General features: G+C 50.9%; 1 long non-coding RNA gene across 1 annotated transcript in view; it reads left to right on the plus strand.

Annotated features, from left to right (window-relative positions):
• Positions 1–21,786, plus strand: part of LOC140218624 (uncharacterized) — a 101,838-nt gene extending 80,052 nt beyond the window's left edge. Inside the window, exon 5 of the long non-coding RNA XR_011894832.1 lies at positions 21,631–21,786. This is a non-coding gene — a long non-coding RNA (uncharacterized lncRNA). The remainder of the gene's footprint in view (positions 1–21,630) is intronic.
• Positions 21,787–22,101: the final 315 nt, after the last annotated feature.

Genomic DNA, 22,101 nt, shown 5'->3' on the forward strand with positions numbered 1-22,101 from the left:
TTAAGCATTTGTTAATACGAGCCTGGTGGATTTGTTTGGGGGAGTCCGGCGCTTGCGGGTTGTTTTCACGAAACTGAACATGAAGTGAAGCCGTAGGAGCAAGCATGGAACTGTGTGTCAAGTGCCTGAGCAAGGCCCAACTATAGAAATGCTGGCTCTCCCGTAATCGACAGTACATGTAAGCATGAAATGGCTACCGGAAAAGCAGATTGATTGGAGATTATATTAGCCACAATCCTCAAATGGATATAGTGCATGTTCGCAAAGGCACAGCCCATCACGCCGCATAGCACCATGCCATACTGTGCACTGGTCCGTATGGACGCCATAGTTTCCTGTAACAGACAGAACATCATAGCAAGTCTCGTCTTGGTCAAACAGCCATCCGCGCTGCGCCGGACGCTACCGGCTTGGACGCTGCCGGCGCGCCGGACGCGCCGTGGACCTCATGAACCACTGGCGTTGAAAAGAGCACAAGCAACTCTGTCTCGACGCCAAAAGATGACAGTCAAGAATGTAGTGCCCTGTATCTGCCTTTTGGACGTCGGTATTGGAGATGACAAATAAAACTTCAGCATGCTAGAAGCATGCCAGGGTAGGCAGGAAGCAGGCTGGAGACAAGTCAGTGGGGGAATATGGCATAGGCTCTAGGAATAGCAGGGGAGAATTATTAGTAGAGTTTGCAGAACAAAATAATATGCGGATAATGAATAATTTCTTCCGCAAGCGGGATAGCCGAAAGTGCACGTGGAGGAGCCCGAATGGCGAGACTAGAAATGAAATAGACTTTATACTCTGCGCTGACCCTGGCATCATACAAGATGTGGACGTGCTCGGCAAGGTGGGCTGCAGTGACCATAGGGTAAGAACTCGAATTAGCCTAGACCTGAGGAGGGAACGGAAGAAATTGGTACATAAGAAGCAGATCAATCAGTTAGCGGTAAGAGGGAAAATAGAGGAATTCTGGATCAAGCTACAGAGCCGGTATTCGGCTTTAACTCAGGAAGAGGACCTTAGTGTTGAAACAATAAACTACAATCTTACGTGCATCATTAAGGAGTGTGCAATAGAAGTCGGTGGTAACTCCGTTAGACAGGATACCAGTAAGCTATCGCAGGAGACGAAAGACCTGATCAAGAAACGCCAATGTATGAAAGCCTCTAACCCTACAGCTAGAATTGAACTGGGAGAACTTTCCAAGTTAATCAACAAGCGTAAGACAGTTCACATAAGGAAGTATAATATGGTAAGAATTTAACATGCTCTCAGGAACGGAGGAAGCCTAAAAGCAGTGAAGAAGAAACTAGGAATAGGCAAGAATCAGATGTATGCTAAGAGACAAAGCCGGCAATATCATTACTAATATGGATCAGATAGTTCAAGTAGCTGAGGAGTTCTATAGAGATCTATACAGTACCAGTGGCACCCAGGACGATAATTCAAGCGAGAATAGTCTAGAGAAATTTTAAATCTCACAAGTAACGCCGGAAGAAGTAAAGAAAGCCTTGGGAGCTATGCAAAGGGGCAAGGCAGCTGGGGAGGATCAGGTAACAGTAGATTTGTTGAAGGATGGTGGGCAGATTGTTCTAGAAAATCTGGCCACCCTGTATACGCAATGCCTCATGACCTCGAGCGTACCGGAATCTTGGAAGAACGCTAACATAATCCTAATCCATAAGAAAGGGGACGCCAAATACTCGAATAATTATAGACCAATCAGCTTACTTTCCGTTGCCTACAAAGTATTTACGAAGGTAATTGCAAACAGAATCAGGAACACCTTAGTCTTCTGTCAACCAAAGGACCAGGTAGGATTCCGTAAAGGCTACTCAACAATAGACCATATTCACACTATATCAATCAGGTGATAGAGAAATGTGCGGAGTATAACCAACCCTTATATATAGCTTTCATTCATTACGAGAAAGCGTTTGATTCACTCGAAACCTCAGCAGTCATGGAGGCATTACGGAATCAGGGTGTAGACGAGCCGTATGTAAAAATACTGAAAGATATCTATAGCGGCTCCACAGCCACCGTAGTCCTCCATAAAGAAAGCAACAAAATTCCAATAAAGAACGGCGTCAGGCAGGGAGATACGATCTCTCCAATGCTATTCACAGCGTGTTTACAGGAGGTATTCAGAGACCTGGATTGGGAAGAATTGGGGATAAGAGTTAATGGAGAATACCTCAGTAACTTGCGATTCGCTGATGATATTGCCTTGCTCAGTAAATCAGGGGACCAATTGCAATGCATGCTCACTGACCTGGAAAGGCAAAGCAGAAATTTAGGTCTAAAAATTAATCTGCAGAAAACTAAAAAAATGTTTAACAGTCTCGGAAGAGAACAGCAGTTTACGATAGGTAGCGAGGCACTGGAAGTGGTAAGGGAATAAATCTACTTAGGACAGGTAGTGACGGCGGATCCGGATCATGAGACTGAAATAATCACATGAATAAGAATGGGCTGGGGTGCGTTTGGCAGGCATTCTCAGATCATGAACAGCAGGTTGCCATTATCCCTCAAGAGAAAAGTTATAACAGCTGTGTCTTACCAGTAATCACCTACGAGGCAGAAACCTGGAGGCCTACGAAAAGGGTTCTACTTAAATTGAGGACGACGCAACGAGCTATGGAAAGAAGGATGATGGGTGTGACGTTAAGGGATAAGAAAAGAGCAGATTGGGTGAGGGAACAAACGCGAGTTAATGACACCTTAGTTGAAATCAAGAAAAAGAAATGGGCATGGGCAAGACATATAATGAGGAGGGAAGATAACCGATGGTCAATAAGGGTTACGGACTGGATTCCAAGGAAAGGGAAGCGTAGCAGGGGGCGGCAGAAAGTTAGGTGGGCGGATGAAATTGGGAAGTTTGCAGGGACAACATGGCCACAACTAGTATGACCGGGGTAGTTGGAGAAGTATGGGAGAGGCCTTTGCCCTGAAGTGGGCGTAACCAGGCTGATGATGATGATGATTATGCTAGAAGTTACAGCTTGAGTGATATTGTGAACAAACATTTGGAAGAACTCGGAAGCAATAATTTTTGTAACTTGTTTGGGAAGTAAGTCTGTAGCGTATGTAATGCGGCCTTGACTGGTTGCCCGGATGATCTCGTTTTGTTCTCGCAACTTGCTCAGATGTTCTCGTTTGAGTGCCCGGATAACGGCTCTGGCTTTTGGCTCAAGGTCGCTTGAAGGTCGCCGACAACGGGCGCTAAAAGTATTTCACGCTTAAAAAATTGACTGCGGCTTAGCTCAGCTTACCCTGGATAGCGAAAGCTTGGTTTAGCCTGGTTAAGTCTTGGTTTCACTTGGTTAACCTTTGGCTTAGCTGTGATTGTTATACTTAGGTATACAATCATCATTAAGCCAGGTATGATGGCTGTGCCTACGTCCGTGGCTAGACATGACTGTGAGACACGCACCGTTCGACTGCGCGACGCCTGTTGTGCCGCAGGGAAAGCGCAAGTGCTAGACATGCAAAGAGACGCTGGACACCCCGCGAACATGCGCAGCGTCGAATCAAAAACGAACAGAGCGCGAACGCGGTCGCTAAATTGATCTCGACGGTGCGACACCTGTTGCATTCCGGACACACTCCAGTGAAGCAGCTCACCGGGCGATATCCGTGGGGCGGTCAAACGCCGCTTAACGACGACGGCTGAAAGCCTTCTGCTCCCGCGCAGTGCTCAGAGAAGACGGCTTGGCCTCGCCCTCATCCATGGCCAAGACACAGAGAGAGAAAGGCCAAACTCGCACTGACTAGGCGAGCGCGGCGCTCCTCTAGCCAGGCGCGCGGCAAGTCACGTGGTCAGGCGGCGACCCAGCTGCGGAGGGCGCATGCGCCAAGTCGGCGACGGCGGCGGAGCTCGGCTCGGCGATTCACGTAATGCGTTGCCAAGGCTACGGCCCAGCTGCGGTCAAATGAAGGTCAAATTGCTGGCGACGGCGAAACTAGGCTCGACGCGGCTAGTAAAGCTTTCGCTTTAAAACCAGGGTGACCATGAAGTACCGACGTGGCCTGGGACAATAGGGTGCTCCGAGGGACGAATTAACTATTTCCAGGACGGTTTTCATGAAATCAAAAATAAGATGTCCAGTGCAATCGTCTACATGCCTGCCGACCACCTCGGGGCGGGCGTCACGATATGGATCATCGACCAGCAAAAACGTCGCTCCAGACTATGGTTGCAGACCGTTGTCCATCGAGACTCATGAAGCCTGCATGACAGGCGGATCATACTGTAGAAAGTATATTTTTGTTGTGTTGTTTCTGCCCAGTTCATCTTATTGTGTTAAGGAACGGCTCTTGAACGATTTCGCATTCGTGAGTGCTCCCTCCGCTTGGGCTCCCCCGCGTAGCTCGGGAAGACCCCGATAGTGCTCCTCCCTCTCTCCCTCCCCCCCTCCTCTCTATCTCTGCTATCTGCTATGCTGTCCACTTTTTTTTATGTCCCATTGCCTCCGCTCCCTGCTGGTCGATGTTTAGCTAGTAGTGAACCGTTCGGTCGGTGCGGCAAGAAGAATTCTGCACTCCGTTTCTGTCTTCTCATAACCACTGTTATGATCGACCTGTCGGGTGTGAGAGACATTCAAGCGGGCGTCCCCACGTCAACATAATTGCCCTCTTCTCCGAAACAGCGTCAACCCCCTTTTCCCCGAGCTGACACACAGGGGCGGACGAAGGAAAGAAAACCCGAAGGGCAGGGTCGACGGCAGAACCTACTTCCACAGGCTTCCCATAAAAACGTCGACAACCAGAGGACCGCCAGAGGTTATTTAGGGCCGTCGCGGGCGCGTTTTTGCAATTGCTAGTAGGTACAGCGGGGCGTGGTACTTTTGACGGCGCTCGACGCTTCTGCGCAGGCGCGAGTAAGAGCGGGCGCGATAGAGAAAATCGGGGGCCTTTGCTTCTTGAATATGTGACTCTGCCTAGGCACTACGGAGGAGGTTTTTTAGCGCGCCTTGTATTCGTTTGACCCCTAGACATGCCGGCATTGCGGAGTGCGGTCGAGTTTATACGCTCCGCCGCTGGCTGCCAGCGCGGTGAGGCAGTGGGCGCGGACGCCGCTTGGTGATCGCTGTGTCTGAAGGGTGTTAGGAATGGCCTGCCAAGGTGGCAACGAGCAAGTTATTTCAGCCCGCTGCACGTGTTTCGATCCAACCGGGGTGGTGGCGCACTTCAGAGAACTGCGAATAACCGGCAGCCACGCGGCGAGGGGTCAGCTCAGGGGAGTTCTCGAGGGGAGGTAATTGGCGGAACCTCCCCATGCGCTTTTCGAGACACCAGACAATGTGCAGCGGCGGAGGCCGCTGTGCCAGGTCCACTCTGGAATTTAGAGGCGCCGGCTGGTGTTGGGCGTGACCATCTGACTACGGGGACGCAGGACAATGGATACCACGACGACTGTGCTGCAAAGGTCGTCTGCCCTCGGAGAGAGCACTGAAACCTGTGCGGCATGTGTGTGTGTAAAACCCCTACCCCGGTCTCTCAAAGTCGACCACGAGGACTTTCTACGATGCCGTCGAACGATGCCGTCGAACGATGACGTCGAACGATGACGTCGAACAGAGTGGTTATAAGCGGCTGTTGTCGGCTGCTAGCGTCGTGCTCGTCGTCGTGCTCTGTGCTCGTCAATGTACTCGTGATCTGTGGGCTCGTTTGCTGTATGCTTCGTCTTGCGGGCCCCATTTGGGAGTCACGCTAGAATGTGTAAATGTATCCCATGTTCAAATGTAAATAATGTAAATAAATCCTGCTCGCCTAGTCCTGTCGCCCCAAGTTCCTCCGATCGTCCTACAAGCCCGACTCCAAATCTTACAAATGGTGGCAGCGGCGAGATCGTCCGACAACTCCTACAACTGGTAACAGCGGTGGGATCGTCCGACAACTCTAATAAGGGGCAATGTTCTGACTAGTGTTGTACACGTCGCGGGTCGCTTTTTTCACCGCGACGATAGATCGGATTTTTTACAAGCACTGCTCCATGAGGGCACATGTAACCGGCAAACGGAGGCCTCAGGAGTGCACCTGAGGTTATATTAAAGCAGGCGGCGCAGGATCTCCGGGGCACCCAAGCGGTAGCGGGGGGATCAAAGCTGGAAGCACGGCGGCCCGTGGGTTGGGGCCGCGGAGGCCGAAGCGTGCCAGGGGATGTTGGCATAAAAAATTGGCTGTCCGCGACAGCGGGCATCCGATCTTATACTCCCCTGGACCGCGCAGGCCTCTGCGAGCCCCAACCCACGGACCAGTCCGGGTTCTAGCTTTGATGTCCCCGTTGCCGCTTTGGTGTCCTGGAGGCGCCACCAATAATGCGAAATAATGACACCTTGTTTCCAGTAGTAAAAACATGATCTAATAAATATAATTGCGTCGAGCCACCAACCCGCAATGCAAAGTTCAGCACTACCGCGCCCCGCGACATTTGCCGACACGCTTAGGGACAAGCGCATACAACGCGCGCCAAGAAACTCCTCCGTAGTACCTAGGAAGAGTCATATTTTCAAGGAGCATAATTCCCCACATTTCCTCTCTCGCACCCGCTCTTACTCGCGCATGCGCGCAAATGTCCGTTGTCTCCGCAAGTGCCACGCCCCGCTGTACCTACTAGCAATAGGAAATACGTGTCCCGGCCCCCGTGTTAATCAGAACCGCTCGAGACTCGGATGAAATTGACATCAATGTACCAATGAAGGGAATACAATCTTTTCTTATTTTCTCGTCATCGCGATGCGCGGCTTCATCGTCGTTTCCTGATTCTTGCAGTGAAGACCCACTTCACCCAGTCGAGATAGTATCACCACCCACACACGCACAAAAGAAAAAAGGAAAAAAGAAAAGAAAAGCAGACATGTCACCCTCAAATTCCATGCCTCGCATGCACAGAAGGAGCACTGGATGGTCAAAGGTGCTTGCTTCTTTCTGACCATGTACCATGGGGTCTGTTCCTGCCAGCAGGCAGCAGTCTTGTGTCGCGGCGGCAGCAATGATCGATCGATCATTGATTGATTAATTCACTGATTAGTGTATTAGAAGATGGCCTGATTAGGATCTCCCATTTTTGCGCTGGAGGAAATGAAGTTGGGCAGGCTATGCAACGCATAGGACAGATAAACTGTGTTCTGTTTGACCTACAGGATGGGTGTCAATAGAAGGGAAGCGCAGTCGAGGACTACAGAGAATTAGGTGGACGGATGGATGGATGGATGGAAAAACTTTATTGAAGTCCAAAGGAATGTGCACTAGCACGTAGTGGCCTGCTCCCACGTCGAGACAGAAAGACCTAGCCTCTCCGCCACGTCGCGGGCCCGTTGGACGGCCGGGATGAAATTAGGAAATTTGCAGAAGGGGTCAGCACAAGGCAAGTAATTGGAGGTCACTGGTAGATCCTACGTCCTGCAGTGGATATAAATAGGCTGATAATGATTATAATCAATTTGCTCTCGTAGCTTTTAATTCCTCCACATCTAAACCCGCAACGAAACGACCGGGATAGACGTCTCGCGTAGCTTGTACTGAGCGATATATGCCTAGCGAGAGTTGCGTAGCAGAAGGAGGAGTTAAGGGGACGCCGTCGTGTAATCATTTAGGCGCAGGCAAGAATTCCAGTATTTTAAAGTTGACAAGAAATGTGGAAGTATCATGGGCAACTTCATACAAGCCGAATATTTGCGCATCTGATTGCGCGTGCCTGTGTACGTGCGCGCGGTTGTATAGAGCACGTCTGTATGACGCATATGCGTATTTATGTGTCAGTGTGCACGAGCGCGTGACTTCGTGCGTGCCCGCGCCCGCCGTGCGTGTCATTCCGAAGCTGCGGTGTGGAAGTAAAATACACTGATTCGGCTCGGTTCGGCGGAAGGAAACGCATCGGGTCCTCTCTTGTTACGCTTTGCGGTTTCGTTCCGCTTCGGCACTCGGGATGTCTGAGAATTGCGGGTCCTTGACGCGCCGAGGAACTGGCAGCGTCGTGGCGCGTCCGCGACGTCTGCTCATGCGTCTCTCCGCAGAAGGCATAAAGCACAGCACAAAGGCTACCGCCGCTATACCGTCCCCGCCCGCTACAAATGATGAAGCTTGCATGAAGAAGACAGGCTTCTACTTCCGCGTTGGCTGAAGTCTGTTTCCGCTTGAAATGAACTGATTTTCTTTGTCCTTGAGTCTTATCCTTTATCTGCTTTGTTTCTCTTATTCTTTGGTTTCTCGAACATCTGACAAATGGTTATACTTTGGTAACGTTGTTTTCCAGTGGACCAAAGTATCGGACGACGCTTCAACGTATAGGGCGCGTAGATGGAGGAGGGAGAGAGAGAGAGAGAGATGATATGGAGGAATAGAGTTAGAGAAGTTATCCAGGAAGGCGTCCGGTTTTCTACCCTACACATTAAAATGCAGATGAAGGAATAAAAGGATAAGAAAGGGAGAGAAGTAGAAAGTTCCCTGAACACTAGCGCTCTCAAAGACAACGATCACATAGACCCAGGAAAAAGCAAAGCTCGCAGTAACACGCACGCAATGTTTCTACACCTCTTGGGAAGCCCAGCGAAGAACTTGTTGTTTAGGCGCCACCGTTATTCGTGCGGCACTGCGTCCGTGACTTCTAGATACCTTATCTAGCTTTCGCGGCGTTTCTACATAGTTTACGTTCGTATCCTTCCGCAGTCCGAATGTGTACTCGCAGCTACAAACTGTTCTGCGTGGGTTTCGTTGGGTTTGCGAGGACCAGAGGGTCTACACTCGACATATCGATGGTTGGGCATTCGTCTCACAGCGAAGCCTGCTCCCTCCACGCCTCTCCCTGGCAGTGATCACTACTATCGCGACAGACCGTGCCTTCTAGATCATTGCCGTGTCTGTACCTAAGCACGTGCAACATTGAGCGACGCAATAGCGATCAGCGTGAGCTGTCCCGTCGCGCTATCCGCCATGCTGTGTATAGTGCTACGGTGCGTTGGACGTGCACGCGATAGAAGAGCGAGCAGCACGCGAGTGGCCGATCATTGGCCGCGGGCCGACGTCCACACTGGAAGGACCATCTCGCGTGCACTCGGCTTGCACCTCGCACACTGTGTACTATGTAACACACGCCCGCACGAAGTGTACAGCACGGCGCACGCTGACGACGGCGCCGCGAACGTCTGAAATTTGCCGTGCCGCCTCGCGTTGCTTACCGCTCGTCACCGCCGTAAAGAGGGGTCATCCGGACGGAAACGTGCAAGGCTTCTCAGGCCGGAAAATAAGTCGTCTTCTGAGCGGACTAAAACAGGAAAAGCCAGGGCTGAAGTGACACGAACAGATTGGCCGGCGTTTCGGTATACATGCAGGGTGTTTTGGTTCTCTTTAAAAAGTAAATTTAAAAAAAAATTACCTGCGGCAGAGAGCACAATTATAATCCCTGATTTTTTAAGTTCTCTCTCTTGATCTAAATTACTCGATGAGGCGGCCATCACTTCTACGAGAAATCAAAAATGCCTAATTAAATACTTAACGTAATTGCCATAACAAACTTCTTATTTAATTATTTTACGGTACATATGTTGATCTACGAATTGTAGAGTTCACAAGCCCTATTCACTTGGAACGAATTGTCAGGACTGCTCCAGTTTCGAGATATTAATTTTAAAACTGTCCGACTAAATGCATTGGTATTCCAGTTACTTTTTGTGCTTCAATGCAGAAGACAGCGTTTTCTTAAAAAGAAAGATCCATCTCATCGAAAGTGGCGGACTCTTGAGAATTTGTTCCGAGTGGATACGCCTGGCGAGCTCACCGGCTTCAATTCGTAGATTAAGGTATGGGCCTTAAAGTCATTAATTAAAACATTAATTAGCGTGGTGATGTTACTTATCTAATGAATCGTTTTGATTTCTTATAGACCTAATGGCCGCACCATCGCGTAATTTAGATCAAGGATTAAAATTGTGCTATCCGTCACGGGCAATTTTTTTAAAATTTTGGACCGTCTAAAACAAAAATCCCATGTAATAAAAATTTCGGCTTACCTTTATCTGAGGCAACCTTGTCATCTTTGGCTTGTTCGCTTTAAGCGGCTAGTAAAGTGACGTAGCACGGTGCCGCTAATGGCGGCAGCTATTAGGAAGAAGCTGTAAAGGGAATGGCATGCTGGCGTTGTTGTATACGGTTGGCGTGTGACACCCCGGGCAAAAAGAATGCTCAAAGACCATGCCTAATCGAAACGTAGGATGGATTCATAATTTGCTCTGGTTTTCTCGAGTGGTTGCCGGTCTGGCAGGCGCCCCGCAGTGATGACAGGCCCCTTTGTGTGTACGACTCCAGGGGAGAACCCTTTTCACAAACTGTGCGACTCCAGGGAGCACCCTTTCCGCGAACTGTACTACTCTAGGGGAGACCCTTTCCGCGAACCAAACAGGATCTGTGGGCTGCCGCCAGAGGAGGCAAGTTCGTGCAGCGTCACCTGGGAGAAAGGATCAGCCGCTCATCCCCCACCAGACTCCGTGGGTTGGCACCAGAGGAGGCAAGCATGTGCAAACGTCACCTGGGAGAAAGGATCAGTCGCCCATCTCCGACCAGACTCCGTGGGTTGCCGCCAGAAGAGGCAAGCATGTGCAGACGTCACCTGGGAGAAAGGATCAGCCGCCCATCCCCGACCAGACTCCATGGGTTGCCGCCAGAGGAGGCAAGCACGTGCCATGTCACCTGGGAGAAGGGATCAGCAGCCCATCCCCGACCAGACTCCATGGGTTGCCGCCAGAGGAGGCAAGCACGTGCCATGTCACCTGGGAGAAGGGATCAGCAGCCCATCCCCGACCAGACTCAGTGCATGTCACGTGACGTTGACGTGAGCAAGATCCCGCCTACGATTGTAGTGGGCCTATTTAAGGGGCCCCGCAATGTACTTTTTCAATTCATTCATTCTCTTCTTCTTATCCTTCACCAACCATTGAATAAACAATGCAAGTTTCGCACTAGGAATCGTCTTGTCCCTGTCTGGTCGCCATGGTCTACCGGACGCCTGCAGCCCGCCGACAACGCCACGCTACCCAATAGTAACGCTGGTCGAGGTTCGAGAAACTGGCGTCGCAACAGCGTACAGCCCCGCTGAGGAACTTCAGATATAGTTCATTATCTTCTTTATTAGTAATGTGTTTCAAGCTATCGACATCTGTGTACAGATTTTTGTAAAGACGTCGAGGAACATCACTGTGCATGTCACCGCTGAAACCAATAATTCTGCCTAAATAGTTTGATATGCACCGGTTAATGGAGTGGCGCAAGATCATCTAACTGATAAAAAAAAATACACCTGCCATGTGAATTGATCGCAGTTCATCCGGGCTACACCAGTGATATGGCTATTCAATGAAGGTGTTAAGACACCTTTGCGAGCTCACGACGATGCGCGTTGCTTCCATATCGAAAGTGCTTATGGATGGAGTCCAATACACAAGCCCACACAATTATTTCAGCCGCACAATACTTTTGTTTCTGATTATCAGCGATGCTTCTTCGAAACATCCGGATCAAACAATCTGCTAAGTGGACAGAGTAGAGGCGATCGATGTGCGTGTAATGCAACTGAAAAGTGGATTGTCTCGAACGCTCAGTGGTGCCCACGTTCCCTCAATGCACGTAACAAGGGGACACAGACAGCATGTACAGAGAAGGATAGGGATAAGGGTAGATAATGAGTAGAACGTCGGGCTCTTGTGCGGAGGGACACTGGTTCGATCCCACCACTGAACGCATAATGCATATATTGAAAAGACGCGCAACGAGGCGTGAAGGAACCCTACCCCCTATAGCACCTGGTATGAGGTAAATAACACTTAACATTAAAATCCTCGCTTTTATAAAGTCAAGCACCTAAGCTCGGTCGAAAGCAAAACCTTCTTTGAGGAACCGGCGTTCATTCGTGCAGGTTCACCGCATACGACGAGTGCGCTTTACGATTACCAAGCGGCTCGTCCTGTTCGTTGCTATGCCCCGTCCGCTCGCGGCACCCAAGGCCCGCCGAGAACGGGCTCGCGAGTCCGAATAGTAAAGGCAACCACACCCTCCTGTTTTACGCCCACCGCCCCGCTAAACCTACCACTCCGGAAAACGCGCCGGCGAAGGAAGGCCGAGTGTTTGTCACGGGTCGACGGTCGCTTGGACGTTAGCCAACCAAGATGGCGCGTGCGTGCGGAGGGGTGGGGATCGACGTCGAGTGCGCGGGCACGTGGAACAGCAAGAGCAGCGAAGCGGCAGAGCACGGGCATCGGGCTCGCACGCATTAGCGGCCGCTTCTCGCGCTGCGCGTTGGCAACTCGGGCGAGTCCTCGCTGCAGTGGTATGGCTAAAAGCGCACCGCCACGTGCACCGCGCGCTTCCTTGCTCTCTCTCTCTCTCCGTACGTTTTCGAGTCCAGTTTTCCACTCTGCTTACGTGGGCATCGCACATTCGCCGGGCGCCGTTGCGCCGCGAAGCTATGTTTAGTCAACGCGAAGCCACGATGCCATGCAGCGCGCACCGACGCAGAGAGGGAAGAGGCTTCGCTGCTCGGCGCCTGCTTGCGTGTGGAGCGCGCTGACAGCGAGAGGGGACGCCGTTTTGCACGCACTCTTGCTCTTGGCTTTGCGAGACGCCTCCCCCTTGTTGTTCCCAGTCGTCGTTGTCGCGCATACGCGGTCGACGTATTAACGAGTTTTCGCACGTGTGTTCGCGCGCGCATCGCGACCCGGTGTCATGTTTCCTTGCTTCGTTTTTTTTATTTATTTGTTATTCCTTTTTTTTTTTTTTATCGCATTCTTTCTCAGTGCGGGAGCCGCGAGGCCGGATATGCGCAGCATCTGGAGGTCGCGTAAAAGGGGGCTGCTTTGTTCCTGAACCTTTGTCGCAATTGACACGCACGCATACACGCGCACACAAGCGCTCGTTATAGGCTTACTAGCGGACGTGGAAGTCATATATGTATATATATATATATATATATATACGCATGATTCAATTAACATTGCAGGAAATTCATGCCGGGCTCACACGTGGTTCAACGTCCCACGCGGCTAAGTGCGGTTCTCTGTTTTCTCGACGGTTCGCGTTCGGAGAGTGCTTGCGAGCACGTAGATCGAAGCATGAAAAAAAAAAAAAAGAAGCAGAGTTCCTTTTACAAGGCACTAAAAGTGCGACTAGCATATATTAAATACTGGTACGGAAGCCCCTTGAGCTCAATACGTGGCGTCTGTATATAACGTGCGTCACCGCCCTTCCCTCCGTCCCCCTCCCTCTTCCTTTCTTTTTTCCCTCCAGTGAAAGAGGGGGCAAGTAGACGAAAACAAGGAAGCGCAAGCGCAAGTAAGACCAAAACAGAGACGAAAGTGCGACCGTATGAGCGCCGCTTCGAATGAACGTTTATTCCACACGAAAATCTCCTTTTAGCCGCCGTCGCAAAGCAAAACTTCAAATCTAAACAAGCCACAACGCACTTTTCACACTCAAGGCAGCCGAGTGTATACGCACTCAGCTACCTTGCGAAGCCGTCGCTGCACTTGCTGAAGGTTCGTGTTTGTAGAGCGAACATAAAATACTGGCTTCAGTGCTCACTGGCGTGTATTTCGGTTCTATATGTGACATTGAGAGTGCACTTAGGCCGGCGCCATATATGTTTGCGCTTACGCTCCTATGGAAAGAGAGAAACGGAAGATCTGAGCACGCGCGTTCTTTGCTCCTGAGCGATATATCGTAGCTTCTAAGCTTCTATAGACTGCACATATATATACCTACAGTAAAATGTGGCGCTGCGCCTGTACGCGCTGTTTCACGTTCGTGGTTCGTTCTTCACGAATACGACGAGAGGTGTATACGTACGTACATGCAAGCATCGCATTTCGCCCGATTGAAGAGGCACCTATATATAGGAGATGCATTATAGAAATTTCCAATTTTTCACTCTCGTAAGTATGAAAGAGAGCATATCACACATGAACTTATATGGGCATTTAGCGCACTGCATTGAGTTATGTGGCGACACATATGTTACATATTTAGAACAACTACTTTGATATTTAGCATGGTGCATTCAATCATGGAGTCAAGGACCGTTCAAGGGGCCCCCTAGCCTGGCGACTGCTCAAGTCACTCACCGGCAAGAGGACGAGCTGTCAACCCGTGCTCGCTGTGGCCATCTCGCTAGGAATCAGCGAAGAGGCTCTCGCGGAACTTCTGGCGGACCGGTTCGCCCCTCCCGTGCCACAAAGTGCAGTCATCCTGCTGGTCGGACACCCCCTTGCCCAACTGCCCACCTGTCTATACAGCCTCCACCCTGCTTGGACTTCCAGCCAGGTCGCTGCCCTCTGCCAAGAGCCACTTGCCCTGCACGAGCTCCAGGCGGCTCTGAGGCGAGGGAAACGCCACAGTGCACCAGGAGCAGACGGTGTAATGCCACAGATGCTCTGCAACCTGGCCGCCAGCGAGCAACAGCGCCTGCTCGAGTTCTTCAATGAGATTTGGCAGTCAGGGCAGGTGCCAGAGGCATGGCGCACAGCTGCTCAAGGCCAAAAAAAAAAACCGGCTAGGGAACTGTCATCCTATCGACCGGTCTCCCTCACTTCCGCTGCCTGCAAGGTGATGGAGGCCATGGCTCTAGCGCGACTGGACTGGGTGGCCGGTGCTAGCGGCTTCCTGGCAGACCAACAGAAGGGCTTCCAGCGGCGGCGGTGCACTGCGGACTCCATCGCTGACAAGGTGTCCACCCTGGAGGACGCCAAGGCCGGTGGGGACCTCGTGATGCTCTTGCTGATCGACGTACAGGGTGCCTTCGACAGCCTTCCTCACGCAGTCGTCCAGCCGGGCCTGGACCTCCTCGGCATCTGTGGCAACCTGCGGGAGTTCCTCTCGTCGTCCCTGCACAATCGCACCCTCAGGGTATGTGTGGGTCGATCGAAAAGCACCCCCCGTCCAGTCGCTGCAGGCGTGCCACAGGGGTCAGTGATGAGCCCTTTCCTTTTCAACCTGGCCTTGGCACAATTGCCTGCTGCCCTGCCGATCGACCCTCACTTCCCCGTGCAGTCCTCAACCTACGCGGACGACATCGCCTTATAAGTGCGGGGACCACCCTCAACAGATCCGCAAGGCACGTGCGGCCCTACAGAGGGCCCTGGACACTGGGGCTGCCTACTTGTGCAGCATCGGCCTTACCATCTCTACCAGGAAGACCGAAGCCTTGCTGCTGCATCCCAGAACAGCAGCCCACCACTCAGCTGCCCGGCTGCGCTTGGAGGGCGTCCAGATTCCATGGAGCAAGGCGGTCATCTACCTGGAGCTTCGCATTGAACATTGGCTGACCTGGCTGCCGGCTACCAAGGCCCTGTGCGCCCAGACGCTTCGGGTCCGCAAGGCGATCTCACAACTCCTTGCCCGTGGACAGGGCTGTACCACCAGGTGGGCCCTGCAGCTCTTTGAAGCTGCTGCCACTTCACGGCTACTGTATGCCCTCCCTCTTGTTGTGCTGCCTCCACCCCGCCTGCGGAAACTGGATCTGCAGCACCGGTCTGCAATACGGCTCTGTCTTGGCGCTCCTCGAACCTCACAAGTGGCCGCTACTCTTGCTGAGGCAGGTGCCTGGTCCCTGTCACTACTCTTCCTGCAACAGGGGTTACGACACATTGATCGCCTACACCATGCCTCAGATGGTCAAGCACTCCTGACCCGCCTACACTTCCGGCCAGCATCACACATGGGACGGCTATGTTGCCTCTATAATGAAGTCATGAGGGACACGCCTGCAAACGCTGTACAGCCTCGCCCACCACATCGACCACCAATCCCTATCTCTACGGAGCTGCCAGATGTCTCGAAGAATCGTTCCCCAACATGTGCCCTACAGCAGACGGCAGCCTCTCTCCTCCAAGAGAGATTTGGGGACCACCTTCACTTCTTCGTCGATGGATCCGTGATACTGGAGACGGGCTCATCCACAGCAGCCTGCGTTGCACCGGCCCTACAAAAGAGCAAGCTGTGCCGTCTCTCGGGACATGCAAGCTCTACCGCAGCAGAGCTAGCAGGACTCCGCCTTGCTGTGGACCTACTGGCAGAGGAGCTACCAGCGACCCCGCAGCCATCTTCTGCTACTCCAAGGTGGCGCTGCTCTGCCTGCAGAGCCCTGACAGGGTTAGCCTTGGGGTTGCTCTGCTCTCTTCAAGATTGACGACCCTTCAGGACTCAGGATGTTCACTATCCCTGCATGGCTACCGGCACACGTGGGGATCCCGGGCAATGAAGAGGCCGACACTATTGCAAAGAGTGCCCACCACCCAAGCGTCCCCCTCAGCCCTGCTGTAACGGCTGCAGACTTCTCGAGACACAGGTTGCGACGGCACATCATCGCCTGCCACCCGGACAAACGGGTATCCCTGGGCCGGCCTCCACGGCCTCTTCCACAACACGGCCTCCCACGAGGGGATGCCTCGTTGCTGCTCCGACTGCGAGTTGGCTGCTACTGGACGGCAGCCCGCCGGCACCGCCTTGGGAAAGCCACCTCGCCAGCCTGTGCCTCCTGCAGTGAACCAGAGCACCGAAGAAAACATCGACCACCTGCTGTGCCACTGTCCAAGATATGCCTCGGAGAGACAAGAACTTGCCAAAGCTTTCCAAAAACTGGACAATCGGCCGCTTTCTGTGCAGGTGCTGCTAGAACACCGCCCCCATCACCCGTCGGCCCATAAAGCGGTGAAGGCGCTTTTGTGTTTCTTAAGGACGACGGGTTTGTGCGACCATCTGTGACTATTAACGCGATTTCTGTAAGGCCACACGCGTCAGCGAACTCGCCGCAATTTCCTTCTTTCCTTCCCTCCTCTTTCTCCCTGTGATCTTTATTTTCCCCTTTCTCATTCCCCGGTGTAGGGTAGCCAACCGGATGTTATTCTGGTTAACCTCCCTGCCTTCTACTTTTCTCTTTCCTCCTCAGAGACTCTGGAGCACCTGCTGCTGGCCTGCCCTGCTCACCTGCAGCACCGCGGCCGATTTCTGCAGGAGTTCCTCTACCTGGGGCTCCCATGCTCACGACAGGAAGATATCCTCTTCCCCTGTCGTAATCAGCTACCAGCCTTCCTAAGTGTCGTCGAGTACCTCGACTCGTCGGGGCTGTCGGCGAGACTATAGGACATTTCTACAAAGACGGATAGCCTAACGGCCATCCCACCACCTCGGGCTTCCTGATCCGCCACCACTTCGCTTCTGCTGGGCCACCTCCTATACGGTCTATCACCAGCCTACTCCTCCGGTCGAACCTACTGGGCCCTCCCGGCCGCGCTGCTCGGATGCTGCTAGGACGACCCTCTACCTTTCTCCCTCCTACCCTCTCTCTCCTTTACTCCCATGTCCTCCACCCTGCTGGCGCTGTGCCGTGCTCCCGCATGGGTTGCAGAAGATAGTGCTAGCCTTTCCTCCTTTCCCCACAAGAACCACTTCTCTCTCTCATGGAGTCGATGATATCCTACATGTCTGGAAAGATCACTTCTATACACTACAAGAATGCGTATTTAGAATCATTACTCTTTCACAGTTGACAGGCTACGGGGTACCATTATTTCGATATCGTCAGATGCCCTGTAGCCTGACGTCATATAAAAAGTACAAGAAGGGTCAAATTGTTCATCTAATAATCATTTCCACTTAACATATTTCAATTTGCAATAGTCACACGTAAAACTAGAGCTGGTGCCCTGAATATCTTCAATCAGCCTGTTTACGAGAATTTGTACGCCCAGAGGCTGCTGTAGTTTAAACGGAGCGATCACTTGGGGTGATTCAATTCCATACGACGTCTGAATCACCAAAAATGTTCCTGTCTGGTGTGAGAATTTTTTGTTGAAAGCGTAATACACGTCCTAAAATATGACTTTTGCTGTTTAATTTACGTTTGTCATTTTTTGTTAATGTTACTTCCACTATTTAACTTTAGTTCATCTGTATGCCGCCGCAAGAGAAAGAAAGAGAGAGAAACAGGAAGGTTAACCAGGCTGAGCTTGGCTGACTACCCTGTACTGGCGAAGGAAGAAAGAGTACTGAAATATGACAAGAAGGAGAGAAGGTCGCACTCTGCACACACACACACACACACACACACACACACACACACACACACACACACACACACGCACGCACGCACGCACGCACGCACGCACGCACGCACGCACGCACGCACGCACGCACGCACGCACGCACGCACGCACACACACACACACACACACACACACACACACACACACACACACACACACACACACACACACACACACACACACACACACACACACACACACACACACACACACACACACACACACACACACACACACACACACACACACACACACACACACACACACACACACACACACGCGCGCGCGCACGTGCACACGTGCACACGTGCGTGCGTGCGTGCGCGCGCGCGCGTAAACGAGAAGAGAACCGAAGAGCCCTACTTTTATTAATCGTATCATAAGAAGCCGACAAACAATGGCACCACATAAATGGAGATTAAAGTGGATGAAAAAATAACTGGCCGCAGGTATCCGATCTGCGGCTAGTTTTTTTTTTTGTAAATCTAACAGACATTTCACACTCGAGCAACGATAGGGATCAGCAAATCGCGCACACCATAGGCTGCATGCTGCATCCCGGCTGCGCTCCAGTAGATTGTACACTTCTCCGCCAAGGCCATTCAAGGTGAATGTACGTGAAGCATGTACGTGGAGGTTGCAGAGGTGAAGTAGAACTGTGCAGCAGCTATTATCTTCGCTATACCATCTTCCTACCCTTTCTCTCTCTGTCGTTTCCCCAAACGCGTGTTCACCAACGCCGTCAAGTAGCAGCCTATAGAGCCACATCACTCAGGCCATTCTCTCTCCCTTTCTCTGAATAAAGTTCCTCCTTTCTTCTGTGGAAAGCGCCTTCGTGACTTCCCGCGACACCTTACATCTCGATGTCTGAACAACACCGTGCTCCCTTCGAAAACCGGCTTGCAGGCGCAATTCTAACAAGCGAACTGTTTTTTGTCTTGGCTTCTGCCCATTTTCTTTTTCTCGTTTTTTCCTAAAACCTAGTATGCATAATTGTATTTAAGGCAGTCTATCGGGCGACAAAATAAAACGGTTGTCACGGCCAGCGCGTTGTCCTGTCGCTCTTGTTGTGCCTCGCCTTTGCGCGCTGTTCATCAACGGTTGGGGAGAGTGTCTCATCTTGCATTTGTCTCCAGGGGCTAAGGCGCCTCGTCAAAACGTTAGACCCAGGCTGAAACGTTGCCCCACATTGATTACTCGGTATTGCCTGCGAGGCATTCTTTAATGAGGGCATCACGTGTCGCGCTCCGGCTGCGCAAACTCTTCACCGTTCGACGCAGGAATAATGCCCCTCGACCCCGTGCGCCGTCTGTGTTGTTCCTTCACGCAACCTTCACCAGCGTAACTGTACTGCGACGAGAGGCGGGCACGCCGACGTACGCGACGGAGAGCGAGTCTCGATCGTTACGGCCGTCTCGTCCTTTCGTCCGCGTGCGCATCTTGCATCACTCGTCGCGTCGCGCTCGATCGACGTGCTCTTGTGTTCGGAGGGAACAATAGTCGGAACTGCTTTGGTCTTTCTTTCTTGGCGCAGCTTCGCAGCTCTTTTATTATGCAATGCGGCATGTGTGCCGTAGCGTGACCGAACGTATCGTATACGGTTTGAAGCTGGAGTTGGTTACTCCGTTCGTTCGTTCGTTCGTTCGTTCGTTCGTTCGTTCGTTCGTTCGTTCGTTCGTTCGTTCGTTCGTTCGTTCGTTCGTTCGTTCGTTCGTTCGTTCGTTCGTTCGTTCGTTCGTTCGTTTGTTTGTTTGTTTGTTTGTTTGTTTGTTTGTTTGTTTGTTTGTTTGTTTGTTTGTTTGTTTGTTTGTTTGTTTGTTTGTTCGTTCGTTTGTTCGTTGGTTCGTTCGTTTGTTCGTTGGTTCGTTGGTTCGTTCGTTCGTTCGTTCGTTCGTGAACGTGTATGCGTGAGTGGGGTGCGTGCGAGAAAGAGAGAGAGCGTGTGCGTGCACAGGTGTGCTGATTGTTCATTTTTCATGTTTGCCACATGGAGGTTGCTTGTCTTGATTTTCTGGTGCGTTCATATTACACGTTTTTCTGCCTCCGCCCATGTGGAGCGGGTATTTACACTCTCCGTTTTATTTATGTCGTCTAATCGCTTTGTATTCACTGCTTTCCGCTTTTGCGTGAGGTGTTCTATGGTTATACATGTGTGCACGCGAAACAGAGTCCTCCCTATACACAGCGGAGAGATACACAAAAACGACACTAAACAGCAACTCTAAATAAGCTTACAATGGTAATGTATGCACCTACAAAACTATGTTTTGATTATTTTGGCGTAAATGAGTTCATCAACAGTTCACGAAAGAAATGCCAGTCTTCTCTTTCATGACTTTCGCGTCAATCACTCAGCTCCAGTTCGTCAATGTGACGCCACGAATTTCAAAGTGATTTCTCCTATTCGCACCGTTCTGGCGAAAGACATGTGTTCTCGGAGCTGCTTAAATTGAAGCTTTGATTGCTTCAGAGATAAATGCAGTCCTTCTTTGTCAAATAAATAATAAATAGATCCACATAGACGCTGTCAAAATCTATGACGTCACGTCGTGACGTTGAGTTCCTCCTTATTATTTTTTTCTTTTTTGCGTGCGTTTAGCTTCTTTCTGCGCTATTATTTCTGTCTTTGTTTCCCAACTTACCCTTACCTTAGTGTAGGGCAGCAAATCAGAAGCTTCTCTTCCGGTTAATCTCCCCGCATTTGCTGGCTACCTCATATCTCTCTCTGTCTCACCTGACGTCATGACAAGCTGTTGCGAAAACATCAGGACCGCGTCGTCCTACTCTTTTGTCTCTGTGCCTTTTATGACTTCCTAAGTCTCCTTTCACGGTAACAGTGACATGCATTACTATTCCAGAAGCGTAATTTCCTAGCCTACTGCTTAACCTAATATATACCCCTTTAGTATGCCCGAATAGAAACAAATGAAGAAAGCTTTAAAAACCGTGTTTCGTTGCACCACTCGGAACCAGCCCAACAAACGATACGTGACTATAATGCCATTCCTTTGCATACTGAAGTAGTTTAGGCTAGGAGTGTTCGAATATTGAAAAGTTCTAATCGGACTGAGTAGGAATGTAAGAGAAAAACGACGTTCGAACATCGAATTGAATATCTAATATTTTCAATCTTTAAACAAAGTGAAATGTAAAGGTTTCGTGTAGTCTGTTTAGTAACAAAAATATTATTCGTCTTATTTGATGCACCTAGTGCCGCTTAACAACGGGATGTGAGATCAACTGAGAAGCTTGTAAACGAAAAGCATAGTAAAGGGGGTCGTATCTGGTACGCCACGACATTAAGGAAACGAAAGAACTACACATCACTAGGTGAACATAGTGCCATAGTTGAAAGACAATAAGTGAAGTACTGTACAGCGACAATGTTATTTGAAAGTCTCACCTGCAGTGCTACAGCTCCGAACATCATTTATACTGGATCGAAACATGGCAATATTGTCCAATAGCCTTGCGCAATCAAGACAGCGAATGTGTTGGCTACGTAAGGAGAGACGCGCTTATTTAACGACTGCAAAATATTGTGCAGGAGTGATCTCCTCCATGCGTTCGCTCGGGGACTGGTTACTCTGGGCAACCGTAGCGGTTCTCCTCCAGCCGGAGGAGTCCTTCAGAAGAGTCCCCGCTTGGATCAGTCTTCCTCTCTGGGTAGACTCCGACAGCTGTTGCTGTCCCTCACTGTATTCGAACAGAATAAATATTCGACAACGTCGAATAGTGGTTTTCGGAATTGAATTCGAATCGAGTAGTAGCAAAGACTATTCGATTCATATTGGAAAGTTTATTTTACAGAGGCCCTGGAAAGATTCACAGTTTCGCCCGCTGAAGAGAGAGAAAGAGAGAATGCAATGATAGGGAAGGTCGGAATATATGCCGGAGCGTCCAGTGTGCTACCCTACGCACTAAAGGAAAGGGGAACATGAAGAGGAAACGAGGGAGAAAGTATGCATCGCGTGCAAGCGGGGCGATAAACAGGAGGACTATAGATAGCCACTGAGGC

The sequence above is a fragment of the Dermacentor andersoni genome, chromosome 5 (genome assembly GCF_023375885.2).
Source record: "Dermacentor andersoni chromosome 5, qqDerAnde1_hic_scaffold, whole genome shotgun sequence".
NCBI lineage: Eukaryota > Metazoa > Arthropoda > Arachnida > Ixodida > Ixodidae > Dermacentor > Dermacentor andersoni.